At 40.5% G+C, this 13,864-nt stretch overlaps 1 protein-coding gene across 3 annotated transcripts in view; it reads left to right on the top strand.

The window, feature by feature from the left end:
* Positions 1-606: 606 nt before the first annotated feature.
* LOC133130183 (A-kinase anchor protein 13) overlaps positions 607-13,864 on the top strand; it is a 106,769-nt gene continuing 93,511 nt past the window's right edge. For all 3 annotated transcript variants that reach the window (XM_061244514.1, XM_061244515.1, XM_061244516.1), the window contains exon 1: positions 607-841. The gene's annotated coding sequence lies outside the window, so the exon portion shown is untranslated. The remainder of the gene's footprint in view (positions 842-13,864) is intronic.

The raw sequence follows: 13,864 nt of genomic DNA on the forward strand, positions 1-13,864 counted from the left end.
TATTAGATGGTTTGTGAGTGTAATACAATTTCTAAACGTCATTTTAAAGGATCTCACACCAGAAAACATGGAGACAACAATTTCTTTCTTCAACGTTTTTTATAGGAAGTTACTTGTTTGAATTGGGCAAGGTGATTAAAAACTGTTTGAGATTTTGCTTTACAGTACACTATCATTAACTAGCTGAGACAACGATATAAGCATTTATCTTGAAATAGGCCTGGTCTTTAAAGTTGAATTTCGGATAGACAGTAGACTACTCCGCTATTATGACGAGACAAAATACATAGGCTGCAATATCAAAAGGCATCTTGTTTCGAGATTTGGCGGTTCTTATGAATGTATCGCCCGGACCAGAAAACTGTAAGAACTGTGGCGCTGAGTTCGTTGATTGATGAAATAAAATGTGCAAACGGTGTCTATTGTTTTAATATAAAATGTTTGAAGGAAGATTGTAATTGACAGGTTGATGGCCCAATGAGAGACACAATCCAGCAGAGTCCATCGTTTGTACCAATCAACTGACTCCAACCGACTTAAGAGCCTCCCATTCCGACATGCGCTCTGAAATGCTTCTGAACAAGAATAGTTCGTTGGAGAGTGTAACAAGTGGGCGGGCGCTTTCCTTTAATATTGGTGTATAAAGTAGAAAAATAGTACTATTGGTAAATTGCTGCACCAAAGAAGTGACGGATTAATCAATGAAGCGGGCTGAGTTGATTATCGGGAATAGATCTTTGTTCAAAACAATGTTGGTTTGCCTTGTTAACTTGTAAAAGAACACAGAAGAGGCTATGCTTCTTAAAGCGGAACGCACACATTAAACGTCCAAAAGTTCGAGGTAAGTGATGTGTAAATTCTACATGGCAATAACGATTAAGGAGTATATAGTATTGTAAAATGCATCTTTAATGTGTGTGAACTCTCACTGGAAGAATTATTATTACCATTTATTGTAACCTAGCGACTGCATCTTGATAATTTATTTGGACATATTCTTTGTCAAATAACAATGCATCGGCTATTTAATGTCAAAACACTCACGGTAATGTTAAGAACACAATGATTACGTTGTGGTTTTCATTGTCTGTAAAATTGATTTTTTGTTAACGCTCGTAATTATTGGTGTCATTGCCGTTACGTTTGATATATCTGTAGCCCCGAACTCGGGAAGATTTAGTAGGCTACTATGAGAGCAGTATATTTAGACGTGCTATATTGAGGGTTGTTAGCAATTCATTGTGCTTGAATGATATAATGGTATACTGTTCCACGCAGCATCTTAAGAATGATCATTCACAGTAGCCTGCACTTCCCCATCCCCAGCATACACAGTATGACACCCTACAAATGGCTTTAGAATCTAGGCCAGTCGGGCCCCTGCTCAGTAAGTTTTCAGAACTGGACTCATGCCTGGTGGTTAGTAGGCTATAGTTGAGGAAAACGGGGGACTGTAGTTCATTGTTTTAAAACGAGGAACTATGGCATCTTGTGCTCTATGGCTTTCCACGCTCACAATCAGTTTAGTTACAACGTTATTCTGTTTTTTTTTTTTTTTTTTTTTTAATCACACGGGTATCTAACGAATATGTGTTTATTCTGAAAAGATTGGCAAATTTCTAGAACTCATAACTCCAGTTCTCAAAGTTGATGTTCGCTGCATTACGCCAAATAAGGTTCTGGTCTGGAGAGCTAGAGATACAGCAACGCAAGCTGCTTGATACTTTATGGCTATCAATGTCAAAAGAACAGAAGTCACAGCATACACTTTTTACATTTTTTAAATTATTTTTTATTTTATTTTATATGGACGTGTTGCATTTTATTATTCTGACCTATAGGCCTACTAGTCTCTATAAAACATTGTTACACAACTATTAGGGGTTTCTGTTTATAATACTTAATGTGCAGATACTCAGAAAGTGCTTTCATGGATGCACACTGTACACTACTGCTGCAGTTTCATTCTGAGACACCTCATTTGAAATCAATGGTTCCTTCTAGGCCATCACTTATACAGAAGTGTATGTATGCTTGTTCCTTCACTATTTCAAAACAAATCTATTTCTACATACTTTGCATGTACTTGAGTAAGAGTACATTTTAAGGAAGTATATGATGTTTTAGGCCTAGTATTTTCTGCTCTGGATTAGTAATTAAGACATTATTGCACTCATCATCTACAGTATAAAAAACAACAAATGTCCAGTCCCTCTTATTACACCTGTACACATATTTGTAAGTTTCAGTCATCCATATGGGTATAAGAATAAATGATTGTTTTCATCCTGTTTTCATTTCTCTCCACAGTCACAACTGTCACTTCCTTCCTTTTTGTTTGAATTTAATCAATGGCATTCTGTTTATTTTGATTTTCACAGCAACTGCTTTGTACTCTTGTCACCAAAATACATGGTAACTAGCACATGTGTGAGCAGTCTTTTGAATACATTTACTTGAGTGGTAAGCAACTCAGAGTTGTAGACATTGCAATACAGCTAGTGCACACAGACATTTTAAAAACTGAAGCCTTGTTATTTGTGGCCTTTTCCACTTTATTTGTTTGACTGAAAGCTTGGTGGTCAGATTAATTGAACCTGAAATAAAGTACCAAATTATTCTGAAGAAATATATTATTTTCTTACGTATTATTGACTTGTTTTGGTGAATGTAGCCACCTCCATGCATGCTGTTTGGGTTGGATTAGGACTAGTTGCATTATGTTTATACTATTGAGACAACACCATCTCTTGTCTACATTTGTGACAAGCCGGCAGCATAACGGTGTGAATCCTGCATGGGCCATGTGAGAAATGGCAAAACTGAACAGTGCTCTCACACAACTGGGGATTAATGGGAGACGTTATATGAGATGACATCCGGAAAAGACGTGAGGGTGTGGCTGATGCATCTCTCCCACCCCGTACGTTTACAGATTGACTGCAGATTAGATTGTATGCATGCCTGAATGATACAGCGTATACAGTCTGTTACTGAATGTGTCAAAGTGATAAGGCTGCATTCTGGTCCTGCTACATAACGGTATAACATCGGTACTCGTGTGGTGACTGAAACTGAAATGGGGCCGCAGTGGCTGACTTTCAATATTTTTGACCTACAATTTCAAGTAATAAGGCTTTAACTCGTATGCAAATTGAAGTGTGTTTAAACACACTTACTTGATGCCTACTTGATTTTACAATACATTGTTTATTTGATTGGCATAATGCCCTTTTTCAGCACTTCAGAACTTCTACCTTGTTACCTATTTATCTAGCATGATCAATGTGGAGTGGTACAGGCAAGCTGCCTCTTTCAAGATTCTTGCACCTGGGATTCTTGCACCTACAACCCCTTAGGTCTGAAGTCCATCACTTTAACCACTACACCACATGCTGCCCCAGCAAATGGCATATTTATTTGTATGTAATTATGTAACAATTACCATGTTGCTAGATGTGCTGTTAACCCAACTCCTAATCGTAACCTCAACTATCTTTAACTCTTTCAGACCTGACTACATATGTTCGTACTTCCATAGCCATTGCCTAGAACTTACTTGCAGTTCCACTCTGGTTAGATTTGCAAATAAGTTAATTTATGGAGCAACTACTACTATCATACAAGGTGTGAACTTCATATTATTCTTGATGTATTGTAGGATGCATGTATTGGGAAAACGGAATACCAAGGATAAAGAGAACAATGTTCAAGTTATCTGACTTAACTTGAAAATGTAGCTTGACAGTCGAAAGGCTGGCCTAGTTCCCCTTTAAAAGTTGAACCACAAACCTCATGATTTCTTGGCATGGGTGAATAATTGTTTTTGCATTTTCTGTCCTCTCTGTGATTACATATACCCTTGAGTTTGTTGTTGTTAAGACTAGAAGCATTGGAATTCCTTGGGCATGCTTGGACTCCAGCCTGTCTTCCCATGCTGTTCCTACAATACATTTTAACTCTCATACATTTTAACTCTCACAGACTTCCTTCCCCCAGTTTTTACCAACGCTTTTGCACTTGTGTGAAGCACCAGTTGGCTCTGTCCCAGTGCTGGTCTGGTTCACTGTGGTGTATTTTTAGAAGCCTGGAGGGTATTGGATATGCAAGATCATAGTGTATCGTCTGAAACAAGTCTTTGTGTCATTGCTTCATTGGGGCACATTTTGAGAACGCCTTTTTGTTCAAAAAGAAAAAAAAAGAAAAGAAAAAAGCAGTATCGTGAAGCTATTACCCTGGCATAATGCATATGGATGCTGAAGCCACTCCATATACATTCTTCCAATATGGATTTTCTATGTACAGTTTTTCAATTGTTCATGTTGCTTTACAACTGGACCACTCGCCACAGAACTGTAATTTGTGAAGACTGGTGCTAACAACCATACATTAGTATAGGACAAATCAGAATATTTGTAAACCGAGTTCACTAAGATACTGCACCACTCAACGACGGAATGAAGTAATGTTACTTCAAAATCGATTGAATCAGAGCTCTGTAGAAACCGTTAGCTTGGTAACTATGCCAAAATTGTGTGCTGTTTGGGACTGTAATGCCAAAGGTAATCAGGCACACAGTGGATTGGGCCTTTTTCGATTCTTAAAACGGAGGATAACCCAGATCTTGCAGTCCGTTTACAGGGTGGTCTCAGTTTTCACAGATGCTTTGCACAGTCAATGACAGCTGACACAGAGACGCCTGACATAAGTTTCAAGGTGTCGGAAACATGGGGGGAAAAACAAAACCGGAACTGATTGTTTTGCTCATGTCCTTCACAAACGTTGTTGGCAGCTAACATTTGCTAATGAAATGATGAAACGTTAAATTCGACCTTGCCTGTTGCAGGGATGTGGTATAGTAATGTTAAAGTAATAGGGTTGCCAATAACACAAGCTAGCTAGTTTGCCGTGGTTATTCATGTTAATGATGTTGGCTAGCTGACGTTAGCTACAAAGTTAGAGGGGTGCTGACCGCTAACGTTAACATTGCGTTAACTCAATTTCATTTTCAGTAATTATTTTTACATGCCAGCATTGACTTGGTTAAATGACACGGAAAACACTGCCTACTATTCATATTCCCCAAAGTAAGTTCATTGCTGTTGTGACGTCAGGCCTGATCGAATTCTCAGTACAATGAAATTCTAGACCTGCCCATGACTTGCAGCTTGATTTGAGTTCAGTTCATTAAAGAGGGGAGCAAAGCACAGGCCTGAATAATTTGCCTGAAAATTATTATAATTTTTTTTTTTTTCTGTCATTTTCAACTCCACCGAGGTAACCTTCTGCCTTCTCCTAACCTTCTTCACAGTCTGCCTTATGTATTTTCTAGATTCCATTCCAAGCAGGGTAAAGTTAATGAAGATGCAGCCAGTATAGTCCTCTTCTGTGCACTGTGGGTTATGCTCTCTATTGAGCTCTTGTGGTTTTATTGCTTTGTAATTCTATGGTCACAATTCCATACATTCCTACTTTTCCGGTTTGAAAATTATTCTCTGGCTAAAAAGTGGTTTTCCAGTGCTTAACCGTCTTACACACTGAAAGATTATATTTGTCTCGCGACTTCCTTTCATGAAATCATCCAGACAAAAATTGCGGTCACGTCTTTAAATGTGGCCCACATTTGCTGTAAATAAAAGCGTGGGGCTATTGGCAGGGTTTCTCAGATCGATGTCATGCAAACGGCAAAAACAGGCCGGAAAGCTTGTCTTGGACACATCTATTTGTTACATAAAGTCACAGACCATGTGGCTGGAACACAGAACATGTCTTTGTGTGTGTTGCAATGCATTACGATACACCCCAGCCTAAGACACAACAGGGGATGCGTTACTCAGCAGTTGCAGTCATGACACTGCCCATTGTAACACACCAACATAGAGACTTGCTTTGTTTCCATCCCGTGACGCCTAGTAGAGCTGTTCTGTTAAAATGCAATACAACAGTTATTGACAAAATGATTTATGCTTTGGTTTGAGTATCATTTTGCAACTTCAAATAAAACAATTTTTTTAGGGAAAAAAGGCCCCAAGCTGGGAAGAATTAGGACCAAGGAATATCCTTAGTCAAAACTGTTACGCATGCAATAAAAGTTACTGCACATAATTATATAGCAGAATTTTAAACATTTGGGATGGCCAACTGAATACTTTCCCTGACCTTCATCTTCAAATTGATCTAACCAAGTTGCCTTTTCTGGAGATCATAAAATAACAGGAAGATGATTGAAGAATGAATAAACAAGATATGTGTGGATCTGGAACGCGTTCACTGTTCTTCACTGCCTGACATGTAGCCAGCCTCTTCTGTCTCCCTCAGAAGTCGCATTTAGTCAGTAATCTGGAGAATAATTATCTGTGTACAAACCCCCGAAACTATTTGTGGACCTGTTTCTCGGCTACAAGGCTGATCGATGTTGAATCACGACACAACCACTTTTCTACCTATGATCGGTGTTTCATACTCGTCGAATTACCAACATCAAAAAAAACACATCTTCACCTCTAATCAATGTCATATCGACCTCCATGATCGATGTTGATTCGACATTTTTACATGCATTTTCATGCTTTTATTAGGTTGTATGATGGATGGTAGAGGCCTTTACAGGACAGGCCTTAACAGTTTGCTCTAGATAAAAAAAATGTATTTCTCTTTTTATATTTTAACATACTTTGCATATTTGTATGGCTCAAATGCTTCTTTAGGAACCGGTAATTAATTTAGAATCTTCACACAGCGCTGACGTTCGGTATGGTCCAGTTATCTGGCCCTTCTGTGACCTCAGGAAACGGAGCCCTCTATTATCACCCTGGACCGTTCCCGTTGCGTTTGGTTGGAAAGCATGTGTGCAGTAGTAATGAGCTTACATGTCTGGAGTGTTTCCTGTGAGCACTGCTGTTCTGGCTCAGTCCTGCTGCTTGGGTCTGTGCAGAGAGGCTGGCTGTTTCCTCACTGTGTGTGCTCACTGCAGCTCATCTTTGAGTCTTTGTGATCCAATGTCTAATGAGGTCCTTGCCAGTGTCCCATTATGGTGATAAGCATACGTGATTCAGTTTCTAATAATGTCCTGGCCACACTCCTATTTTGGTTATATCTCTCAAGACCAAATGTCTCTACAGTGACCTACAAATCACCCTTTGACATATGTATCAAGCCAAAATCATTTTGAATAATAATAGCTGTGCTTGTATGCTACTTGAAATTATGTTTCGGTTAAAATGGTTGTCTAGGATTCAGGTTTTAATAGGCCCACCTCTGACCCTGTGAGAGTAACTCTCGAGTGTTCTTCATTGTTACCCATAATACAATTAAACTAAAGGTAAGAGCGGTTGTCTGGCAGTTGGAGGTTCGATCACCCGCCCTGTGTTGAAGTGTCCCTGAGCAAGACACATAACCCCCAATTGCTCGCAACAGGCTGGTTGGTGCCTTGCATGGCAGACGTTAACAATAAGGCATTCATTGTAAAGCCCTTTGGATAAAGGCACTATATAAATGCAGTCCACACACTACAAATAATAATACCTAGGCAATACTAATGACATTCCTTTTTTAATTGTTATTAAAAGCAATACTTCTAACAATAGAGCCTATTTAATAAGTGCAATATCTGTAATATTCAGTAAATTAGTCCATTTGATCTTATGTGAACACTTCTTCTAGTAATAATAAAACTTAAAGGAGGTGATTCTTACATGTGATTGTGGGATTGTTCAGAAATTTATACCATGTCCTCTGAGCTATCAAAAATCATACTTGATGATTTATTTTATGGTCTGATTGACTCATGCAGTATCATTCGGTTAAATGTTTAGTCATTATGTAATCAGCACTAAGGCATTTGGTCATTTTTTGGGGAAATTGATCCCTGCTAAGTATTACTGTTTTTCCTTGTCCTTGTTCCTGGAATAAGTTGACATTTATATATAAAAAAACAACGTATCTAAGCAAAGATGGGGTTGGATATACAAGCCCTATTTAATAAACTGAAAGTTTAAATTTGTTTTCTGCTTTTAAGTGCAATGTGATGTCCTTTTTTGTGGACAACGTGTTTGTTTCGCTTGTGTGCTACTGTCAGTGGATTCTTTTTGTAATGCTTTGAAACCCTGCTTGTGACTTGGAAACCACTGTGTGAAATCTCTGCACATGCGGTAGGATCTGCTGAAAGATGACGCTTTCACAAACCACATGTATGTCTAGTGTTGCATCTACTTACAACTGAATCTTCCATTTTATAACAAAGAATAATATTAGTCTTTTTGATACTAATTTATCCATCTCACAGAAGGGCTCATTTCAGCCATGCTGGTGAATATACTTTACTCTATACTTTTGGTTCCCCTTAGGGCTAAATGGTATTGTGTAAGATGTGTTACAAAATGCTGATGGAAAATGCTGATCTGTATGTGGTATCATTATCAGTATTATTTCTTCTTAATGCAAAAGGCTTTACTTTGTTAGGCTATTGATTCCACAGCATCCTCCATTTTAAGGATTTAGTGTTGAATGCTCCAGATCTTGCAGCACCTCTCTGCCGGGTGGCCAAAGTCTTACAAGCTGCTTTAAATTAGTAACCAATTTATACCAGGAAACCCTGGTGAATTCACTTCCTGTCCAAAAAGGCTTCAGTGTGATGATTAAGAGGTGAGATGGAAGGAAAACCAACAGACCCTCCGGCCCTACAAATTGTCTGAGGTAATGAAAATTAGACACCACTTCCTCTGACATTTTTGGTCATGTTTCAGTCGTTACCATAATGAGATTCCCAAAGTCTGCGCTTCTCCCTGTGAACCTGGAAACTGTATTTTGGTTAGCCTTCATAAGTTCATAACAATTATTTTGCTGTCTGAGTAGAAGGGGGTTAAATGTTGACAATGAAACAATCAGTTTCACCTTCACTTCGCAGAAATCAACATTAGTTTGCAACCTGGGATTTACGGTACATTCCGAAGTACATGAGGTGCATTCCCAGGCCGTGTACCCAACCACTTGGCACATTCGGGTGTAGACGGACTGTACTCTGCTTGACCTTACATGGAACAGTAGCTTGCATTTTTGTCAACATTTTTTGGATATGCATGACCCGGGATCGATTCCAGCAGTGTCAGAGGTCAATTGCCCTAGTCTCTGCCCTTACATGCCAGCTGTTGATACAGGGTGACAGAGTAGTGGCCTACTTGCAATTTTTTTTGATGCACCTACTATTTTTAAAGTTACTCATTTGAAAACCAGCTTGAAAACCAATACATATGGAGGCTGAAGGAAAGTAACTGCGTGTCAGTACTATGGGTTACTCCTGTCATGACATAATTTGCATCCGGTACAACAGTGGTGCCCAATCATGTGCCGTGGATGTGCGAGAGTAGGTAGGTTTTCATTCCAACCAATCATTGACCTGCTGATTGCACTGAGTAGTTTGTGCCTCTCTCATTGTAGGTATGTTAATTGGTGAAATGAGCTGGTGTATTGATCGGTTGGAATGAAAACCTACATGCTCTTGGTGCTTGTTTGGGCACCGGTGCTGTAACAGAAATGGCTTTTCCTGACACGGTGTGAGACTGGATGCTACATCAGAAGAGCATCAAGTCTGTAATTCCTTCTCTTACTCCAAACCCCTGGGGATCATGTACTTTAATTAAACCTCCATTGAAGGGTGAACAATATGGTGAAACAAATATTTCAAATATACAAATATACCCGATTTTTGGGTGGTGCACAAAAGGTGTCACAATGTTTGTGATAATATGGTTTATATAGTGATGATAACATGATTGATGCATTATCCTTTTTGATAATGCCGATTTCGGAGTTTGCATGTTCTCCCCGTGTCTGCGTGGGTTTCCTCCGGGTACTCCGGTTTCCTCCCACAGTCCAAAGACATGCATGTTAGGCTGATTGGAGAGTCTAAATTGCCCGTAGGTATGAGTGTGTGAGTGAATGGTGTGTGTGCCCTGCGATGGACTGGTGACCCGTCCAGGGTGTATTCCTGCCTTTCGCCCAATGTATGCTGGGATAGGCTCCAGCCCCCCTGCGACCCTGTTCAGGATAAGCGGGTTCAGATAATGGATGGATGGATGGATGGATAATGCCAATTTCCATTTGTTATATAATATACTTTTACAAGTAAAGTAAAGCTCTTCCTTTACTGCTCTATTTGCTTCTGAAAATGTTCATTGTGTTACAAGAAGAATTTTGATTGGAGGTAGAGGTCACGTGATAGAGCTGGGGCAGATGTAACATCCCAAGAAGGCAGGGGTGCTCTCAGGTTGGCAGAATTGTAGGTAGGAGTTCACACAGGGGCTCTGGTTCGGGTTTGTGCTGGGGAAAGAGGGTTGGGTTGGGGTCCCAGAGTCAAATGGTAGAAAAATGATCATGGACCGAGGATGATTACAGGTTCTCCCTCCACTCTTATTACTTTCAAACTAGCCCCACAGGGGTTTGCTTTCATTTCAGGAGCAACAACTGTCATTACCTGCCATGACAACAAGGTCACTCTACTAGCAGCCTGCTTCACCTCCAAATGCCCCCGCTGACACTTCTGGCGACTTCACATTCAGGGTGGGACAGTGTTACTGGGTGATTTGTGTTTTCATTCAATCTATTCAGCCCCATTAGACCCCACATGCTTTCCAGTGTAAACAGTGTCATATATTGGTGAACTCAGGTCTCTTGCCCCTGACATGCTGCTCATAAAATATTTTGTCAAGAATAATTTCATATGAAACCCTCTTGTTTCATAAATTCTGTGGTCTGCTAATTAGTCCAATGAGCACTGTAATTAATTTCCTCTGTCCTCATGATAAGTGGTGCTTTTTCAGCTAGTTCTACCTGCAGGACGACATCTTGAATTCTTATTTTCTCAATAGCACACTGAGAGGGAAAGCCTTCATGGTGAAATGCTTGTCTCATTTTGACTCACAATTGGATAAAAAATGAACATGGCTGTTTACAGTTCTGACATTTTTAAATGGGAAAAAAAAGCTGAGGCCAAAGAGTAAAAGAGTGAAGTCTTTTTAAACCATCCACTGATTGATTCCAAACAAGTGACTGGGAGCGCATTGTTTAGCTTGTTTTGTTTCGTGTGTGGCATTGTTGCTATGTTGTTGCCTTAAAAAAACAATACCAGCAACACTGACTGTACATTGTCTATTTTTCCGAAACAAATGGATGGCTGTTCAAAGAGACACATGCAAGTGTGAATACAGGGAGAATGGTAGGTTTGTAAAGGAATATTGGGATGGTGACGTATAGGCCATGCAGTAGGCATGTCTCTGCCAGTTTGGCTCTCATGCCCGGCCCAACACCACACTGTTTAGGGAGACTGAGTTCAGCAAGGCCACTGGCAGAGGTGTTCAGATGGTGTGTTATTGTGGATCTGGCTGTGCTCATTTTACTCATAATGGTGCACTAAGCATCGCCTATAAACATTGAAGGGGCACACTTGTGGGTTTAAAGCCTCCCGCATTTTCACAAGCGTTTTAATTGCACCTCATTTTGCGCTTATTGTGCAACCTCAAGCCTGCTGCAGCCACACTGCTTAGAAGAGCGGGATTTTCTTTCGATGTCTAACTCTTTTCAGTCTAATATGCCAGGAAATCTGGTGTGAACTCTAGTCCGCTGGTATATGTGAAGATTTGATTTGATGCAAAAGTTGCAGAGCTATGGATGTCAGTGTTTTTGGCGAGTGCAACCCACAGTGTGCCTTCAGTTGGAGGCAAATTTTTTTTTACCCGACAGCCAGGTCCCCCAATCCCCTTTTCTTCTTGAAATGCTTATCCGTCTCGCAGGGGGAGGGGACTGTGTCTGGTACAAAGGCAAACCTACAGACAAGAGAAGGAAAGGTCCACCACAGATTATGTACGCTATTAGGGAAACTACTGGATCAACCTGTATATTTTCATCTGGAAGTTTTTCTTGCATGTTACAAAAGGTAACAATGAATACAATTCAGTTCAACTGGTACTTTGCATGTAGCAAAAAATGAAACTAACTGAAAATGTATCCCTCAAACTATTAACAAAGCTGTTTTTATCCCGAGTGTTTGTCATGTAATTTCACTTCCTTTCATAAGGGAAAGGAATAATGTTCCTTTCTACGCACCTGCACGTTGATGTGCATATCTCCACTCAGAAAACACAGACCCTTTGTAGGACAACTAATATCTTCTAAAACTGAAAATTATGATTATAGGAAATGCATTGGGGAAAAAAAGTGTTTTAATATCAAATCTCGAAATTACCCAAAACTATCTCACCCCATTGGTGATATTTTTGTCTTATTTAGCAATGATGAATATTCATGAGATTTAAGTCTCTAAATATAACTATACTTAATTATTTTTTGTGGTTTTGCAGTGTGTGATGCATTCATCTTTAAATTATTCCTCATTACCTGCACCCATGTGTTCAGACCCAGTAACTCTGCCATGTTTAATCCCACCTTTGACTCACTGTCCATTTTCTGAGGTCCACGGTCTTACATGCTTACCAGTCTGTGCTAGAAATGTCCCTGCAAACACCCAGGTGGTTGGCCCTGTCCATTTATGACATTACATTACATTATTGGAATTTGGCAGACGCTCTTATCCAGAGCTTGCTAGTTGATTAGACTAAGCAGGAGACAATCCTCCCCTGGAGCAATGCAGGGTTAAGGGCCTAGCTCAAGGGCCCAACGGCTGTGCGGAATTTATTGTGGCTACACCGGGATTAGAACCCCCAACCTTGCGTGTCCCAGTCATGTACCTTAACCACTACGCTACAGGCCGCCCTACGAGACATGCAAACATGCTCCCACTCCCCCGACACGTTCTAAACCATCTACCTTTTCTTTTCTGGTGTAGAAACCATCCCAAAAGGTTGTTAGTTACTTATGTAGTGACCCTGGGATGGAGGCTGTTAAACAAACTCTTGGTTAAAGTTCAAACCCTATCGTAACCCCTCCTCCATCTCTCCCTAGCCCAGCACCAACCCCTAACCGACCCCCGACCCCCCACCACAGCGCGCGCACACACATTTACACACACCGCCACTCACCCATGGCTGACACAGCTCCCTGGCGACCGAGTGGTCGCGGGTGCGTTCGTTTCACAGACCACAGTTGGACAGACTCTTCAGTGCAGCCCATGTTTATTGTCTCGAGTTTCATTTAAAAGGCACCTCGGGTGCTCGAGATGTAGGAGGAAGTGAAACGCGGGGGAACCGTTGGACACTGCTGTGGTTAGGCACACTGAGAACTTACAAATCAGCCCTGTTATGCTTACTGATGATCAGTGTGCGATTGGTACATGCATGGTACAAATACCCTTGCTCAGGATTCATGGTAATATTTTTGCTGACTTGTAAAACAAAAAGTTCCAACGACAAACTTTTCTTTTAACAGCCTGATGTGTTTCTTAATATCAGGATCCAGTAGGGTTGTGGCAGATTCTAGATTTTTCGTATTTTGTAGATTTTTGGTGGCATGTTCATAGTATATTCTTTAAAAAAAAAAAAAAAAAAAAAAGGTTTTATAAATTTGCACCCGATATGGGGCTGAGCATATCCAGTTTCCACCCCAATTTGTAATGGTCAATCATCTACAAACACGGCCGCATACCTGCACAAACCCCTCTGCCCATTTGGGAGACCGTAGACATCCATGGTTCTCCCATACATACACGTGGTTTCTCCAGCTGCGTCCTTACACACTTTCTTATGCCGGTTTCATTGCAATCTACAGGCACCCGACTGCCCAGCAGGGTCCCACTTTCATTGATATCTGACTGAACTCTTCCATTCCTTGGGGGACACAATTCTGTATCGCCCCATCAACCGAATGGCCACACTCTGTACTGGTACGGTCCGGAATCGGATGGCTTTTTTTAAAT

This window comes from Conger conger, chromosome 6 (assembly GCF_963514075.1).
Source record: "Conger conger chromosome 6, fConCon1.1, whole genome shotgun sequence".
NCBI lineage: Eukaryota > Metazoa > Chordata > Actinopteri > Anguilliformes > Congridae > Conger > Conger conger.